This window comes from Odocoileus virginianus, chromosome 30, assembly GCF_023699985.2.
Source record: "Odocoileus virginianus isolate 20LAN1187 ecotype Illinois chromosome 30, Ovbor_1.2, whole genome shotgun sequence".
Classification (NCBI taxonomy): Eukaryota; Metazoa; Chordata; class Mammalia; order Artiodactyla; family Cervidae; genus Odocoileus; species Odocoileus virginianus.
The window spans coordinates 25,941,658-25,960,892 of NC_069703.1; the positions used below are offsets into that span (position 1 = coordinate 25,941,658).

Genomic DNA, 19,235 nt, shown 5'->3' on the forward strand with positions numbered 1-19,235 from the left:
GGTTTTAGTTGACTGAGGACTCCACTTGTAATGTTCATAAAGCACTTAGCACGGTACCTGGCAGGTGCTGAGTGCTCCGCACATGTAGCCATTATTATTATTAATATTATTGTTACTTGTATCTCCACCCAGGAATCAGCACTCTAGTTCCTTTCTTCAAAATGCGAGCTGCAACAAGGCTCTTGGGTCCCAAGTACCAAGATCAAGCTGGGGGCCCAGGTGTGCGGTTGTTGGGTGCCGCACCGACGGTCAGGTTTCACAGCCAGTGCGCCCTGCTGACCACACAGAAGCTAGGCCCTCTCCGGAAAAACACGAAGCCCTGCGCAGGAAGCTGGGTAGGAGGAGTGAACAGGGGTCCTGGGAGAGGGTCCTAGTGGCTTCGCATTGCTCTTCTGGGCTCCTGTCTCACTGGCGGCTCACCAAGGGCTTCACGGCATGGCGCTCCGCCTGAGCGGCGCGTCCTCCGGCCGGTGCTCGGCGTGGTGGGGCAGCTCGGCCTTGTCGCGGTAGTCGCGGCCCTTGGAGTGCTGCAGGTGCAGGACGGCCGGGCTGTTGACCGGGAGGGGCGGCCGCTGTCCGTGGGCGGGCAGGGGCTGCTGGCTGAGTTCCTACCTGGAAGGCTTGATGGGCCTCTTGAGCAGCACCAGGACCTGCGGGCCGGCCGGGGCCTTGGGCTTCGCTTGGCTCTTGTCCCCGCCCGGCGGGCGGCCATCCGAGGTGGAGCAGGCGAAGGAGCGGACCCGGGGCGTGGGGCTGAGGAAGTGGGTGGGCGGGGGCGCCGGCTTGCCGGTCCCCTTGCCGCCCTCGGCTTCCTGGGCTTTGGAGAGGAGGATGCTGGGTGACACGATTCCCGGGTCCAGGCAGGGCGGGGGCTCCTTCCTCAGCATCTTTGGGGACTCCTGCTCTTTCCTGGGAGCCGGCTTCGGGAATGCGCTCACAGACCCGTACAGGGGGTTCTCAAACATCTCGGGCTTGGTCAGCTGCGGCTCCTCCGGAGGCAAAGGTTCCCCTACAACTCTTTGCCACATCGCCGGGCATTGACTCCTGCATCCTGAGGCAGGGGCCCCGGGTTGCCGTTGACAATGTAAACTTCTTGGGTGATACGGGTGGTGGGGAGGGTGGTGTTGGGGGGCTGTCTCCCCTTCCAGGTCCCAGGGTGGAGTCCTTGGGCGGCTGATCATAGCTCCAGGCAGTGGGCTGCTGGTCAGGGGACAGGGTCTGCTTCAAGTGCCCGAAGGCCCCCACCCCCATGTAGCTGGGGTTGATGATTTCCGTGATGCCGGAGCTACTGCATGGAGGGACCCTGTTGGCAGGTTCCCACTGCTTCATGGGGTAATGGCTGGTAAGGCTTTTCAGGGACTTGGGTCCACTGGATTCATCCCGCTCCGTCTTCACAAAGTCATAGAGCTTCTCCCTCATCTTGCCCTGGGAGGTCTGCAGCTTAATGTCCCCCCGGAAGTGACCCATCGTCTCTCCGTGGTGGGTGAGAGGCGTGTAGATGGGGAACTGAGTTTCCGTGGCTTCTAACCGAAGGGCAATGCAGCCCTCGCCATAGGATTCGTCGCTGTCGGAGGACTTGATGCTGATCAGCATATGCTGGTCCAGCAGGTACTTGGGGTCAGAGATGATGGGCTTCAGCTTCAGGAGGGTCTCGCCAAACTTCACCACCAACTCCCCTTCACTTCCTTCTTTGTTTTCTCCTTCCTGACTCTTGACAAAACTCTCCAAGCAGCTGGAGTGGAACTCCAGGTAGAATTTGGTCTGGGACTTGGTCTTCAGTGTGGCGTCAAAATATGGAACGCTTCACGAATTTGCGTGTCATCCCTGCACAAGGGCCATGCTAATCTTCTCTGTATCATCCCAATTTTAGTATATGTGCTGCCGAGGCGAGCACCCATGCTTTCTTTGTTAATATTCTTTGTACAGTAATCAGGTAGCCACCTCCTAGAAAAGGGTGGAGTAATCCTTCCCAGCCCCAGAAGGTAATACTTTATTAATTAAGCCAATTACAGTAATCTCATCCCCTTTCCAATAACTGGTATATGAAATGAGCATGTGATGATGTATCTTGACCAGGGAGATACAAGAGAAGACCTGATGTGGTCTTATTGTGTAGACATGATATTTGAAGCTGTTTGAACATCTTGACAAGCCGGAGAATAAAAGCAACCTGATGAGGAAAGCCAAGTCAGAAAGACGAAAAAACAACCTGGACCTCTGATGACGTGGTTGAATCCTGTAAGTCAAACCCTAAAATATCTCCACTTCCAAACTTTTTATTATGTGGGATAATAAACTTCTTTACCACTCATGCCACCTGGGAAGCCCAGAAATAATACTACTGCCACTTTTCAGAGGACTGACAACTTAAAAAGCAGTTAGTAATTTACAGCAGTTCATCAAGTTAAAACAAGGATTCAGATCTGTTATGCTTGACTCAGACATGTCATCTGATAAACTCTGCAATAGAATCTTTTTCAAAAGATGATGACTTAGTCACACGGGATCATTAAAAGTTATTTTGTTGCCATCATTTTAGTTGTGGCTACAGTGAGAATCAATGTGTTTTTCTGTTTCCTCCAGTTCTCAGACAGAGAACCCTTCAGGCAAAATTCTTGACTCGTGGTACTCTGCAGCTTATTCTTCCACAAAGATTTCCTAAAAGTGAAAGGAAGACAAATATTCCTCATTCTAAAGAAGTGCTTCCTAACAGCACATGATTACAAAAAATTGTCTCAAGAAGTAGTCAGTTCCCTGCCATAGAGTCTTTAGAGCTAGGTGGCCATATAGTAAAAACGTGGTGTTAATCTGGCAGATAACTGGGCAAAACAATCTATTAATTTACAATGATAAGGTTTCATGAAACTCACAAGTTTTCTATGGAATAATTTGTGTGTGTGTGTGTGTGTGTGTGTGTGTGTGTGTGTGTGCTAAATTGCTCAGTCTTGTCCAGCTCTGCAACCCTATAGACCACACAGCCTGCCAGGCTCCTCTGTCCATGGAGTTCTCCAGGCAAGAATATTGGAGTGGGTTGCCATGCCCTTCTCCAGGGGATCTTCCCGACCCAGGGATTGAATCCACATCTCTTACATTTCCTGCTTTGGCAGGTGGGTTCTTTACCACCAGTGCCACCTGGGAAGCCCCATTCTATTTGTCTTCTTTCTCATTCACATCTTCCTTTCTGAAGAGTAAAAGGATGAATGAAGTAAAAGCTCAAATAATTTATGATTTATTTATGATTAAGGTTTTCAAAGGGTGCACAATGAATATTGGTATTTTATAGCCTGTCATTTCTTTCAATATGAAAATAGTAAGTTTCTGCTCTATGCACATCACTTTGCAAGGTATATTCTAAACACAAAAAGAAAACATAAGACACGTTTCTCCCCTTGAAGAATTTGTAACAACTTACTTGATCAGATGTTGTTCAGTCACTCAGTTGTGACTCTTTGCGACGCCATGGACTGCAGCACGCCAGACTTTCCTGTCCTTCACCATCCTCCAGAGATTGCTCAAACTCATGTACATTGAGTCAGTGATGCAATCCAACCATCTCGTCCTCTGTCGTCCCCTTCTCCTCCTGCCTTCAATCTTTCCCAACATCAGGGTCTTTTCTAAGGAATCAGCTCTTCTCATCAGGTGGCCAAAGTATTGGAGCTTCAGCTTCAGCATCAGTCCTTCCAATGGATATTCAGGACTGATTTCCTTTAAGATTGACTGATTTGGTCTCCTTGCAGTCCAAGGAACTCTCAAGAGTCTTCAACACCACAGTTCAAAAGCATCAGTTCTTCAGTGTTCAGCCTACTTTATGGTTCAGCTCTCATATCCATAAATGACTACTGGAAAAACCATAGCTTTGACTATATGGACCTTTGTCGGCAAAGTAAGGTCTATGCTTTTTAATACGCTGTCTAGGTTTATCATAGCATTTCTTCCAAGGAGCAAGTGTCTTTTAATTTCATGACTGCAGTCACCATCTGCAGTGATTTTGGAGCCCAAGAAAGTCTGTCTCTGTTTCCCTTGTTTCCCCATCTATTTGCCATGAAGTGATGGGACCAGATGCCATGATCTTTGTTTTTTGGATGTTGAGTTTTAAGCCAGCATTTTCACTCTCCTCTTTCACTTTCATCAAGAGGCTCTTCAGCTCCTCTTCACTTTCTTCCATGAGGGTGGTGTCATCTGCATATCTGAGGTTATTGATGTTTCTCCCAGCAATCTTGATTGCAGCTTGTCATTCATCCAGTCCAACATTTCACATGATGTGCTCGGCACAGAAGTTAAATAAGCAGGGTGACAATATACAGCCTTGACGTAATCCTTTCCCAATTTTGAACCAGTCCATTGTTCCATGTCCAGTTCTAACTGTTGCTTCTTGACCTCCATGTGCTTGAGTTTGGTTAATATTTAGCCTAATATTTGGGGCATCTTAACAAGTGAGTAGTGTTTACTTGAGGAGAGCATGCACTTGAGGAGAGTGTAACAACCCTTCCAGTATTCTTGCCTGGAGAATCCCATGGACAGAGAGGAGCCTGGCACGCTACTCTGTCGGGTCCATGGGGTTGCAAAGAGTCAGACAGGATTGAGCAACTAACACTTTCACTTTCATGCTAAGTGAAATAAGTCAGATGAAGGCAAATACTGTACGATATCATGTATATGTGGAATATAAAAACTAAAACAAGGAAGAGAAAATAGCAAAAGGGAAGCTCACTTACAGATATCGAGAACAAACGAGTGATGACCAGTGTGTAGAGGAGGGAGGAGGCACAATTTAGGCATAGGGGATTAAAAAGTACAAGCTAAGGGCTTCCCTGGTGGTCCAGTGGTTATGACTCTGCACTTCTGTTGCAGGGGGTACAAGTGTGACCCCTGGTTGGGGGAACTCCTGCAGACCACTCAGTGGTGCAGGCAAATTCTACATATAAAATAAATAGGCTACAAGGTTATATTGTACAACACAGGGTATATAGTTGATATTTTATAACTATAAATGGGTATATAACTTTAAAAATTTGTGACTTTATGTTGTACACTCAGAACTTATATTGTACATAAACTATATCTCAATAAAAAAACTTTCACACAGAGAACATAAAAAACCACAGATATTGCTATGTCACAAATTTGATATTTTTTAACATATTTTGATCAACATTTTATTTAAACATAATTGATTTTTTTTTTTTTTTTGTAATCCTGTGTGTTCTGTATTATGCATTTAGAAACAATATTCTGAGAAAGGGACCACTTATCTGACTGCCAAAGGGTCCATGGCATGAAAGTGCTTAAGAACCCATGGGATTCAGATATCTTCCTTCTTGAATTTTAATGAATATTTTACTACTGGTTTAGCAGAGATTCATCAATGTTCTGTGTTTCTGGGTTTGTCCCACATTATAGCTTTGAGTTCTCAGTGTTTCAAATATTGGAATTATAAAAGAGAACACTAGGGATAAAAGTGTTAGTTGCTCAGTCATGTCCAATTCTTTGCAACCCAATGGACTATAGCCCACCAAGCTCCTCTGTCCATGGAATTCTCCAGGTAAAAATACTGGAGTGGGTAGCCATTCCTTTCTCCAAGGGATCTTTCTGACCCAGGGATCAAACCCACATTTCCTGCATTGCAGTCAGATTCATTAGGATTAAACAGAACAAAATTTTAGTTACTTTAATTTTTAAACTTGTCTCTCACATATACTTTGGACATTTTTATCCCAATTCAGTAGAAAGGAAATTGGTCCCTGGTCTTTCTTTAGCAGAAGTATTCAGATATGATGCACAAATTCACCACGTCTCAGATCTGGAACATATTTTATGGATTTCAGGAGTTTCTACCCTGGAAATGAGCTTTTTCCTGCCATGAGCAGAGGTATAATCTCCTTTTTCTTTCTTTTTTCCTTTAAACTCTCTGAGCACAATTTAACCTCAATGAACTCTGTTCTTAAAGATCAGATGCTTGCTCTTTGAAGAGTTTATATTTCTTTTGTATACAAAGCAAGTTAACTCATATTGTATAAATACATGTTTAAAGGTACATGTTAAAACTTTTGTCCAGGCATACAAATTCTTATTTTTCTTTAGGCTATGTTTGTTACCTCTGAAATTAAATGCAAGATGCATTTATTTCAAAGAAATAAACATAAAAAGATGATTATTTTTTTTGCCATTTAAACTCAGATAGTCAATTTATATTGCTCTATTCATGATGTTACCTAGTATTGTAGGTCAAGATCAATAAAAAATAAGCATAAGATAGGCCATTACAAAGAAATGGCTCTTATGCTGTTTTATTTTATGTGGATTTGGGAAAAGAATTTTAGGATGACACATTCAGAAAGAATTTTGTATGTGTGGGGTGTTTTAAATTTATGAATTTCTTAAAATTCTCCCATTACAAATAGCCTCTGGGCATATATACACACTGCAGAAAGAAAAACAAGAAGCTGGCCATGAACAGCAACCCCATAGGAAGTCATGGTCCAACCATGACATTTTCGGCCAGGGCCTTGGTCTACAGACTGCTAATTCCCATGGACGTCCCAGTAAGAATTTAACCATTTCTGTGTATGCGACTTCTCCCTCTAGCCTTCTGAAAACATGTTTTTAAAGGAATAATTGGGGGGATGGGGGCCTCCAACAAAACTCATCCTACCCTTTTTGTTTTTCATGTGATAAGTCATATGAATCTTAACATAAGGAAATAGTGCTGTTTCAAGTACTTAACTCTTTAAAGTAGATGAAAATGTTTTCAGCCTCAAGCAAATATCACGGAAGATATGTTCTTACAACAGTTGCCCCAGTGAGATCCATTTCTAGGGCTCACACAGTTTCATATCGATAATCAGATACATTTATTTCTTTTTTCAAAGAACCATCTTTTGCCTTGACTTACATGCTTTTTTAATCATATGTCCCTTCACAAGAGATCCAGCATGAAATCTAAGGGCAATTCAGACACTCAAGTTTTCAAGATCCACCGATGATATCAGTTTGGGTATCTCCTTCACGTTTTCAAACATAACTGGTTCATTTCTGTTTTTAAACCCTACAGAACCTACTAGAGAGATTATTATTGTTGTTGTTTAGCCACTAAGTCATGTCTGACTTTTTTGCGACCCCGAGAGGCTCCTCTGTCCATGGATTTCTCCAGGCAAGAATACTGGAGTGGGTTGCCATTGCCCCTCCAGGGCCTTCTCCCCAACCCAGGGATCAAACCTGCATCTCCTACTTTGACAGGTGACTACTTTACCACTGAGCCACCAGGGAAACCCCACTAGAGAGATTGTGAAGTTGTCTTATGCCTTGGTGTTTTATCTAAAAACAAAAAAAAACAAGAGTTTGCCTTGAAATCATAGAGACCTGGGTGGAGGTGTATGTCACTGGATTAAGGAAGATTGTGACGTCTGATATGCTAATGACACAGAGCAACAGTGGAAGGTGCAGAATGAGTGGAGTATCAGAGCTGCAGTAATTCATGCACACTTAATTTATCTGGAATGTGGCTGTGGTTTTGGCCATGAAATTCTCCGAGGGTGAGTAATTTCCACAACACTCAAGCTTGCAGATGGTTTCACATTTTGAGGAGATGGGGAAGAAGAGAGAAAAACCTACGATTCTTGTTTTCCAAAATAAAAAGTAAGCTATTTATCCTGAGAAAACCTAGAATGAATGGCAGACATCTGAAGGAGAAAAAGACAAATCCTTTTCATGAGACTCTTGTAGCCTAAAGATAAACTTATTAATGTAAGCTCATGCTCAGAGGATGGGAAAAAAATTTTCACACTCAGATTTGAAATATTCAATTAAATGTGTTCTGGTATAGAGATCCCTAGATTAAAAAAAAAACAACATAGTGTCTTTCTGAAAACCCTCATGCAGCTTTTGATTGCTTCCTTCCAAATCTAGGAAGTCATCATTTGATTCACAAACTAAATGAAGGGTGAATATTAGTTTTCCCAATAATGAAGGTACTAACTATATAACCAAGACTGATTTTTTAAATATTTCCTAAGAAAAAGTAAATTCTTTATTTTGACAGCTATATAAAATTCAAGTAATAATATCAAGTTAACTATAATCTAAGTAGCCCACGTAAGATATGTTACATGCAAATCAGCCCAAATGCAGAGAAAATCTTAAAGGACATGTCAAAGCAATAAATCCAAGAAGACATGCTGTTAGAAGAAACATGGATTTGCAAACAATCAAAGACTCTTACTATTATTAACATATTCCCCCACCGCAGTTTTTAACAAATCTCAAGTTCATCAATTGTAAACATGCTAAAAACATAAGATCTGGAAATAAATAGATCAGAATTTAAATCCCAGAACATCAGATTCATCCCAGTGTGATTTTGAGTGAGTAATATAATTTTTCCAAACTTAATTCTTGCTATAAAATTGAACTAGTTGTCCCTACTTCACGGGGCTGTGTGAGAATTAAATAAGCAGCTGTCTATGAGGTACTGAGCAAAACACTTAGCACTCACTCATTAAAGGATACCTATAATTGTTTTCATTTCTATCATCTTATTAGTTGATTCAAGAAAGCTTATAAATATGTATGAAATAAACAAGATGAAATAAATGCACAAGTAAATCAGTGCAAAAGGAAAACAAGGGTAAGAAAATAATGTGAAGCCAGGAAAGGAGTAAGTACATGAAGCATGGGCTGTTTATTCTTTCATTCATTAATTCAACAAATTTTACTGAATAAATAAAAATGATCATCTCCATGAGATGGGACAGTGCAGTGAACAAGACACATGAGTCTGCCTTCATGGAACATAGGCTTCTGTATATCTGGGAAGGATGAGGACTATATAAAATACCATCAGTACTAAGGCCTTAACAGTCATTTTCTTCATATTTTTGATATGTTATCTTTAAATCATAGTCATGCCAGTATAATTCTTTGGATAAGTTGTCTAACTTAGGTAGTTTATAATAATCTGCAACCTTGCAAGGAATGTAGAATACATGCTTCCTTTGTCAAAACAACTAGGAAGATAGAACCATGTATGTGCACACACATGCACACACACATATGTGGAGTAAGTGTAGCATGCTATGTCGTATATATCTCAGAAGGGCCTCACCACTTGGGGATACATCCCAGAGGATCAGGGTTGAACATCCTGTATCCGTCTGTCCTACATCTGTGAGCACTTGCCCCAGTTATCCTCTCCAGTTGTCATGTCAAAGGAGTGGTACTGTGCACCCAAAGGGATGCTTGAAGTGATGACTGAGGTGGAGGAAAACAACTTCAGACATTATAGTTTGTAATATTAGAGACTGTAATATTAAAAAAGAGATAGGCAGTACTTATAGTTTGTAATATTAAAACAGATATATGATACTTTGCTAATATTTCATATACAGGTTGGCACTAGTCTATATGCCACATAGGGTAACCTGAGAGAGGAACAGAAGCCTCCTAACCCAATGGGACTTGCAGGTAACACCTGTGCTCTGACCTTCACATGCAGCAGACTGGAAAAGTCTGCAGTTTATGCTTGCAAGACTAAGCTGTTTTAGGAGTGACATTATCCGGTTTTAACAAAATGGACAAGTGGATTAAAAAGAGTCTGGCAAAAAAACAAAACAGGAGTATGCATTGAAGATAACACAAATAATGAAATACAAGGGAACAATTAAAATAAAAGGCAGAGCTGAGACTTCTCCTGTCCCCAGTAAAAACTCTTTGGAATCACATCAGTAAAAATAATGACAGTCTAATTGGATCTGATGAGAGGACCGCCAGAAAAACTGGACACAGTCAAAACTCTGAAGTATGAGTTTTTATCCCCTATATTCATCAATGCCTTTACCTTCAATGTGTTTGATGGGCCCTGAGATATTATTTGATAATGGATTTCAGTCACAATGATTAAGAAGGCAATTTAAAACCTAAGCATCAAGAACATGAAATCCAAACTGTGACTTTTTTTCGACAGTTTTAGAATAGACACATAATACTCAATTGGGGCTTTACAAAATGTCTCTGAAACTTAATGGGAAAGGTTTTGAAGTCATTTTTGAGGTTTCTTGTATGATAATGAAAGAGAAGAATGCTTTTCTGGCACAAACACATCATTTTGGACCAAGATTACAGGGATATTAGTACGCTTGAAACTTGGACCCCACCCCACTCAGAATTATTGCAACAAAGTGAAAGTCAGATGCACACCAAGTTCCCAAGGAAGCCTTTCAAGGGCCTTCTTTTCCAAAAATTAGCACTTTCCTATAACAGAATGTTCATCATGCTTTTCATGAGACAGAGTAACAGTGTAAAGCTTTGGTACCACAGAGGTTTCCTCGTTGTCCCTTAATTAAGTAATTGTGAGTTTCTCAGTTAAAAAAAAAGTTATATATATATATTTTACTACAACACGAATGTTTCAAATTTGTCAACATTTTCTGTAATAACCAGTAATTCTCAGTTGCATGTTACCTAACGGATTTATATCATATTATCTCTATGTATTTCTGTCTACCTGTCTATGTGCATGGACTTCGCAGGTGGCTCAGATGGTAAAGAATCTGCCTACAATGCAGAAGGCCTGAGTTTGATCCCTGGGTCAGGAAGATCCCCTGGAGAATGTAAATGTACATATTTAAATTTCATCTGTTCTTCCAAAGTGAAGGTGACTTATATAGTTCAATAATAACTGGGTAATGCTGTTGCTTTTAGAGAATAATTCAAGCTATGAATTTTAAGCATTTGAAAACAAAGTTTAAAAATGTTTTCATTGTTACATGACTTGTGGAAGGAAAAAAAAATACATCACTAAGAAAATTAAGATTTATGTACTCAAACCTGGAAGAGAATTTTCTAACCTGATTTGAAATCTTCCAAATGAGAAACTTCAGAATTTTTTAAAAGTTGTTTAAAATGTAAAAATTCAGCAATTTTTTAAATTAATTTGAAAAACATTAAATGACATCAGAGAATACAGATATTTATCAGCAAAATTTCAACAAAAATATTACATGATGGATGGATGGAATTTAGAAATGAATATCATAGTTTAGAAAGCCCAGCCATAGATGTATGTTTTCATTTGAATCAGTGCATCTTTGAAAGGTTTTTCTTCCAACTATGAAATCTGTTATAACCAAGGGTCAAAATAAACTGGACTTTGAGATGATTTTTAGATAACTGTTTCATGATATAGTTACCATATTTTCAAAATAATAGAGCGTGTATGATCACATGGCTCTCATTAAAACATAGTATTAACTGAATTAAATATGTTAATAATAATTCTAGTGAGAGCAAAAAGAGTAAACTATATAGAATAATGAATAAGATAAGGCTCAAAAATTTATAAAATATAATTTGTTTCATCTTGAGAGCATCCTAAAATGTTTAACTTCCATTATTATATATGTTTTATGATGAACAGAATGTGTGTACATAAAAAAGCAATATGTAATTTTAGGTAATTTGTGAATAAAGTTATTTTATTTAAAAATAAAATTATTTGTAAATAAAGTTACAAATAATATTACTACTAGGAGTTTAGCTTTTAAAAAAAAAGGAGAGGTAGATAACCCACTCCAATGAATATTTCTTAAAACGTGGTCCATGACCTACCTGCCTCTGGGTCACCTAGGATGCTTGTTAAAAATTAAAATTCCTGAATTTCACCCCAGAACTGCTGATTCATAATCTCTAAAGGTGCAGCTCAAGATTTTACATTTCTAGCAAGCTCTTCAGGTGATTCTTGTGCATGTTACAGCTTGAAAACCAGGGCCTGTGGGCCAGAAAATATGCCTATATCTAAGCTATCATATGCACTCCTTGCGCTCAAGACCAAAGATTGAGTATAAAAGATCCATCCCCTTGGTTGACAATAATAAACTCATTAGCCCATTCTCAGACTTACTAAGATTAGTTGTCAGGGTAAGTAGCAGCTATATGTCCAGGAAAAAGAGATCACATCACATATACTCACCTGAAAAGGAAAAGAATTGGCTTTATTAGGAAATTTTTAACTTTTCTGAAACTTTCTCAGCATTCATGTTAATTCATGGATGTTAACTTCTTTAACCGGACAGAATCCTATGGGCTTGTCAGAAGGCGAGACTATGAAATTCTGAACTTAAACATGCTAAAGGATAATACCATAATGAAATATATATATTAAAATAGGTATTTATACTAGTTTATCTCCAAGCAAAATTACAAGGAAATAAAATGTCTTTTGCATCCAATATCTTGAGAAACTTGTAAATACATATTTCCCCCCATTTTAGAAATAAATTGGACTTTGCTTCAGTAACGCAGAACCAAACATAGCAATTCCAATGCTTCCTGAGAGCCTTCCTGGCCTTATAACCACAAAGTCATCTGCTTTTGGGATCTTACCTTACAATTTGAAGGAAAATCTCAGTTTTCCTCTTCAAGCAAAGACTTTCTGCATTTTCTTAGTCCTGTTCTGTGTCATCTGCCTGTCAAGAAAGCAGTTGCCTGTTTGATTGTTAATTGCCCTTGTTTTTATTATAGAACACATTTGAATTTTGGTAAGTAACATGTTCTTCTTTGTAATTAGATACAGTAGTTAAAACATCTTTCAATTCACCATGCCATTTTCCTTTAATCAGCACATCAGCCGGGCTTTATGATGATGGAAGTCTATCTGTATTTTGCCATAGCGGTACAGCTCAAAGAAAATTGTGTTGTGAATACAAGTTATAATTGGAATGAAATTCAAAGGTAGGAGTGCTTTTATTTTACAGGCCTGAAATGTGTCAATACATAAAATAAAATGTGGATATTTCCATTATTTATATCTCTGAGATTCAAAGATTTTCTGCAGGCCTTAGGTTAGGACATTGATAGCTATAGTTACCTAGTGACCACGTACAAGGTCCTTCTGAGAGGTAACTTAGTAGAGCAGATAGGCAAGCTGGAAATTCAGGCAGGAGTCGATGCTGCTAAGAGAATTTCTCCTTCTCCAGTAAACCTCAGTTTTTGCCTTTAAGGCCTTCAACTGATTTAAAGAAGCCTGCATACATTATCAAAGGTGGTCTCCTTTACAAAGGTCAATGAGAAATAAATTTGTTTATTCCTGTAGCATAAAAATCTGTGCCTCGGGATTTGGCGAACTCTCAGAAAGGATGCTCTGCCTCCTGCTGGTTGTGAAAGCGTTTTCCCTGCAAAAAGTTGTTGAGATGCTTGAAGAAGTGGTAGTCGGTTGGCGAGAGCTAAGGTGAATATGGTGGCTGAAGCTTCGTAGCCCAATTCATTCAGTTTTTGAAGCGGTGATTGTGTGATGCGCAGTAGGGCATTGTCATGGAAACGAATTGGGCCCTTTCTGTTGACCGATGCTGGCTGCAGGCCTTGCAGTTTTTGGTGCATCTTATCAATTTGCTGAGTATACTGCTCAGATGTAATGCTTTTGCAAGGATTCAGAAAGCTGTAGTGGATCAGAAAGGCAGCAGACCACCAAACAGTGACCATGACCATTTTTGGTGCAAGTTTGGCTTTGGGAAGTGCTTTAGAACTTCTTAGTCCAGCCACTGAGCTGGTGATTGTTGGTGTCACAAAAAATCCACTTTTCGTCGCACATCACAATCAAATCAAGAAATGGTTCTTTGTTGCTGCATAGACAGATAATGACACTTCAAAATGATGGGTTTTTTTCTTTTCTTTTTTTTTTTTGGTCAACTTATGAGGCACTCTAGGGCTTCCCTGGTGGCTCAGAAAGTAAAGAATTGGCCTGCAATGCAGGAGACCTGGTTTCAACCCCTGGGTCAGAAAGATCCACTGGAGAAGAGAATGGGGTTCCACTCCAGTATTCTTGCCTGGAGAATCCCATGGACAGAGGAGCCTGGCGGACTACAGTCCATAAGTTCGCAAAGAGTTGGACATGACTGAGCAACTTTCACTCACTCATGAGGCACCCACTCATCAAGCTTTTTTCACCATTCCAACTTGCTTCAAATGCCTGAGGACCATAAAATGGTCAACATTGAGTTCTTTTGATGAAGCTCTCAGTTAACAACTTCCAGTGGCCTGCCATCATATACCTCATCTTCAAGCCTCTCATCTCCATTGCAAAACCCTTTGAACCACCGCTACACTGTATATTCATTAGCAGTCCCTGGGCCAAATGCATTGTTGATGGTGTGAGTTATCTCCACTGCTTTATGACCCATTTTGAATTTGAATAAGATGATTGCTTAAATTTGCTTCTTATTTAACATGATTTCCATAGTCTAAAATAAATATAAAATACACAGCAAGTAATAAGTCATTAACAAAGAAAATAAAAGGAGAAATGCACATTAAAATGGTGTATAACATAACCACATTTATTTAAGAATGCATTCCAGTGTCAAACAGCAAAGTTCAACAGTGCAAAACCACATTTACCCCAACCTAATAAAAAAAGATAGTGGGAAGCTGCTATTTAGCACAGGGAGCTTGGCTTGGGAGGTCCAAGAGCGAGGGGATATGTATATACATCGAGCTGATTCACTTTGTTGCACAGTAGAAACTAACACATTATAAAGCAATTAAACTCCAACAACAACAAGAAAAAAATCTCAGGGTAACAGCCTAGCTAAGCTGACATAGAAAACGAAGCATCACAGAAGATGAGAATGTTTTAAACACTTCTCATTACATTCCTTTTCACGAATGTTTTATTAGCAGCATTTTAGAGGTAAAGGCATTGAAAATCAGAGAAGTTAAGTGATTTGTCCAAGATCAACAACAAATGGAAAGAATAAGCAGGTCAGTCAAGCTTCCCTGAGTCAAGCTCAGGATCCATGGAGCATCCATTTTTTGTGGTTCTCTCTCTGTTGATACAGAAACTGTAGGAATGGGACTCTGTCATCCTTGCTGCCTGTGTTTATCTCCTAGTGAACTAGACCCACTCCCTCCCTTTACCTTGGAAGGAACTCGTTCATGAATGAAGGATCAATCCCAGTGACAAACTGGAAAACGGGAATCATTGCATACAGCGAGTGATTGAAAAAATTCTGGAGTCAGTCTCCTCTAGCTCAAAGTTCAGTTTCACCATTTACTACTTGTGTGATCCTGGGCAAGTAACAGAATCTTTCTAAGATTGAAAAAACAGGATGTTGAGTGCTTAGATGCTAGAGCACAGACTGCCTGGGTTTGATCCCGGCTCTACCTCTGATCAGCTGAGCAACTCTGGGCAGCTCCCTACTTCTTTTTGCCTCTTTTTGTCTATAAAATGAGGACAGTAATACCAATCACATGCCTTGCATGCATGTTCAGTCATTTTGGACTGTTTGTGACCCTATGGACCCTATGGACCATAGTTCACCAGTCTCGTCTATCCATGGGATTCTCCATACTGGAGTGGGTTGCCATGCTCTCCTCCGGGGGATCTTCCTGACCCAGGGATCAAACTCACGTCTCTCAGTCTCCTGTATTGACAGGTGAATTCTTTATAGTGCCACCTGGGAAGCCCACCAGCCACATAAGAGTTGGGTTTTAATGAGAAAATGTATGTGAGGCACTTAGATCCAAGTCTTACACAAACCAAGTACCCAGTTATCATTAGCCATTACCTTAAAGTTCTACTTCCAGTCTGTAAAATGAGAATGAAAATAGGACATCAAGGGGTTATTGTAGGAACTAAATATGATGTTGAGAATGGAGTGCTGAACCTAGTCATGGCTCACTGGTAGACGCCAACAGCCAACGTTGACTGGCCAGTTGTCCACTGAAATGCAAGTTCCTAAAAGTAAGGACCTACCACCCCTCCTTGCCACTGTATCCCCACCACCTGATATGGGTCAGGCAATTGGAAACGTTGAGAAAGACACAATATTATCTGCAACCAAAGGCCACACCTAGCCGAAGGGTGAACTGGGATTAACACACACTGGAAAAGAGGGGGGCTAGAATGTATCACTGTGAGCAAATACACAAGGAACTGTGTGTTTTGAATTAAAAAACAAAAAGGAATTGGAGATGATTTATAATTTTCCTTCATACATACACATTTTTAAACATGTATATTTCTCTACTTTTGTTATGCCTCTTCAGAAAGCAGAAACAAACAAACACAGCACTTAGAAAGAAGTGCCTAGGATGGGTTCCTTGGTGAAGCACCAGAGGACCAAATCCCACCGCCACCTGTTTGCATATGACCCCCTCGGTCAAGAAGAGGTCCTACAAATGAACATTTACAAATGATTTGATGATGAACCGCTAACTTGGAACCCCAATTAAATGAAATGTTGAGTAGTAGTGATGGCTTCGGAGAAGGCAATGGTACCCCACTCCAGTACTCTTGCCTGGAAAATCCCATGGACAGAGAAGCCTGGTAGGCTGCAGTCCATGGGGTCGCTAAGAGTCGGGCACGAGTGTGACTTAACTTTCACTTTTCACTTTCATGCATTGGAGAAGGAAATGGCAACCCACTCCAGTATTCTTGCCTGGAGAATCCCAGGGACAGAGGAGCCTAGTGGGCTGCCGTCTATGGGGTCGCACAGAGTCGAACATGACTGAAGTGACTTAGCAGCAGCAGCAGCAGTGGGGGTGGTTTAGTTGCTAAGTTGTATCCAACCCTTGCAACCCCATGGACTGTAGCTTGCCGGCTCATCTCTCCATGGAATTTTTCAGGCAAGAATACTGAAGTAGATTGCCATTTTTTTCTCCAGGGCATTTTCTCAATCCAGGGATAGAACCCACATCTCCTGCATCGCAGACGGTCTGCTGCACTGCAAGCAGATTCTTTACCGACTGATCCACCAGGGAAGCCCACAAATGAAATGCTATCCCCCCCCCAAAAAAAAATACATTCTTCTCATTAGTGGGCCTGCATTACAAAAATTATACACAGTGAGTATTATGATTATTATATTTTTAATCTTGCCAGTTAAAAAAATCTTTGGAAAATGTTTCTGTTTTGTGACATCAGTACCTACATAATATCCCTGATTTTGCCTGCTAGCCTGAAAAAATTAAAATGTTTATTCTCTACCCCTTCATAGAAAAAAATCTGCTGTCAGAGAATCTGCCTTGTGACTTTCTGTCCCCAACAGGTTGTTACCATGAACTACAAGCTTCTCGCTGAGGAGCACGTCTGCTTTGCAATGGGAAAGTATAAAGGGGCTTCAGAACACTTCTTAAACCACAGGAAAAAACAAGTTCTATGACTTGGTATCACCGACTTAATGGAGATGAGTTTGGGTAAACTCCAGGAGTTGGTGATGGACAGGGAGGCCTGGTGTGCTGCAGTCCATGGGGTCGCAAAGAGTAGGACATGACTGAGCGACTGAACTGAACTGATGCCTTGGTAGTTTTAAACTAAGGAAACTTTAAACACCCAATTCCAGTCCCATGCACTTAGGCGTGAAACATATTTATGAAACCATGTGATCAAAAATATTGCGTAGTATTTTCTAGTCGTGGGAAACAGGGTCGCCTTGTTGCCTAAATGGACCCATTCTTTGGAAAGAAGTTATCTCATATCACATGGTTAAAAGTTAACTTCCAGGAACCTCTACTGAGGCTCAGGAGGCCATCATCCTCTAATTTATTTCACTTATTTATTTCAAATGTCACCTTTTCCCAAGAGCACTTAAAAAGTACACTCTACTTCAGTTTCATGCTGGATTAAGACATTTGGACTGTTGACATTTCTTAACTGATGAAAGCTCTTTTATTTCAACCAGCTTCAAACATTAGAAGCCTATTAAAGAAAAACATGAGCTGAATCTTCTGTGAGGGAAGACAGCTCTTGCCCAATAGCCAGAAAGTTACAGTTTTGGAGCTCTGAAGCCTGAACGGAAGAGTAATTACAGAGACAAAGTCCTTTATCAAGATCCTTATAATCCAAACAAGGTTCTTGCTGGAAATTCAAAACAGGATCTACACCAAGTGGGGAAAAAAAGGGACCACAAAAATGAGCTAGAAATTTGTAGCAGTCTCCAGTGAAATGGTATGTATATACACATACCATTTGTTTATATACACACACACGTACATATATATATACACACACACATTATATTATGTATAATGTATATATACATTATATTAATATATATTAGCAAAATATTGTAAAATATGTCAGACTATGAGAGAAGCAGGAGTGCAGAAGTGTAGAAAGAGAAAGGCTATACCAGATGGGCTTGTCTTGTGTTCCTCAGAAAGTCAGTAGGAAAATGAAGTTGAATGCCAATTATGACACTCCTCACTGTGAGATCTGCAGATAATAAGAGAACATTGCAAACACTGCTCTCCCAAAATAGAAACTCTTCACTTATAGAAGCCATAGGTCATGACCTCTGGGGTTTTGGCCCCCTTATGTATCATCCAGTCCTAAAATTACCCTCCACTTCTGCCTGCGGGGTCCATGCTGGGAAAAGAAACAAAGAGGTTTTGATAATTCTTAAAAAGTAGAAAACGAAAAACAGCAATGTCTTTGCCTTTCCTCCCCCTCCTTTTCACCCATTTGGATAGGGAATGTCAAGTTCTATATGTAGATAGTTACAGATAATTTATTAATATATCGAAGTGTTTAAACAGTTTTGGGGGGCTTAACATGTCATAAGCAGCCCATACATCTCTTTAAAAAGGCAAATATGTGTAATATCTCACCACAAAAATTCAAAATACACATTTGAACTAAATAATGTAAACTGTCAAAAGACCTTTAATGGTGCCTTACGCTGACTTGAAGTTCTCATAAAAGGGTCTCCATAACACCATTGCTTCTAAAACAAGTTTTACTACAGAAAGGAACAAAATCAAAGAGAAGCCACAGAACCACAAATTGTAAAGACGAAATTGACCTTGAGACATTAATTACTCCCTCCCTCCCTGCTCCTCCTGCCTCCACATTTACCCCACACCACAACCCAAAGAATATCTTTCTGTTTAAGCCTCAGAATATGAGATACCACAAATTTCCAAAACACACAACTGCCTCTTAGAGAAAAGTCAACTTACAAGTGACCGATGTATATAAATGGCCACTTCCTGTTCCCTTTTGATTCCACACTCACAGGTAGCAGTGCTAAGCCTTCCTAAGGAACCCCTCAACCCCTCACCTTCCTGGAAAGACTTCCCCCCATCCCACTGCCCTCCCTCAGCCGTTTATGTACCAGTTCTCATGGCAGCACCTTCCTAGAAGTCACTGGAGTTGCCAGACCCTATTCCCGGAGGACAAATCTTGCCTCACACCTTCTTCAAGCCTGTACCTGATGACACTTCTGTACTACAAGTTTGTCTAAATA

General features: G+C 40.4%; 1 non-coding gene and 1 pseudogene across 1 annotated transcript; both read right to left on the bottom strand.

The window, feature by feature from the left end:
• Positions 1–142: 142 nt before the first annotated feature.
• LOC110148667 (phosphatidylinositol 3,4,5-trisphosphate 5-phosphatase 1 pseudogene) lies at positions 143–13,476 on the bottom strand (annotated as a pseudogene).
• Positions 1,788–1,894, bottom strand: LOC139032290 (U6 spliceosomal RNA). The gene has a single exon (XR_011484825.1). It is a non-coding gene; the product is annotated as a U6 spliceosomal RNA (small nuclear RNA).
• Positions 13,477–19,235: the final 5,759 nt, after the last annotated feature.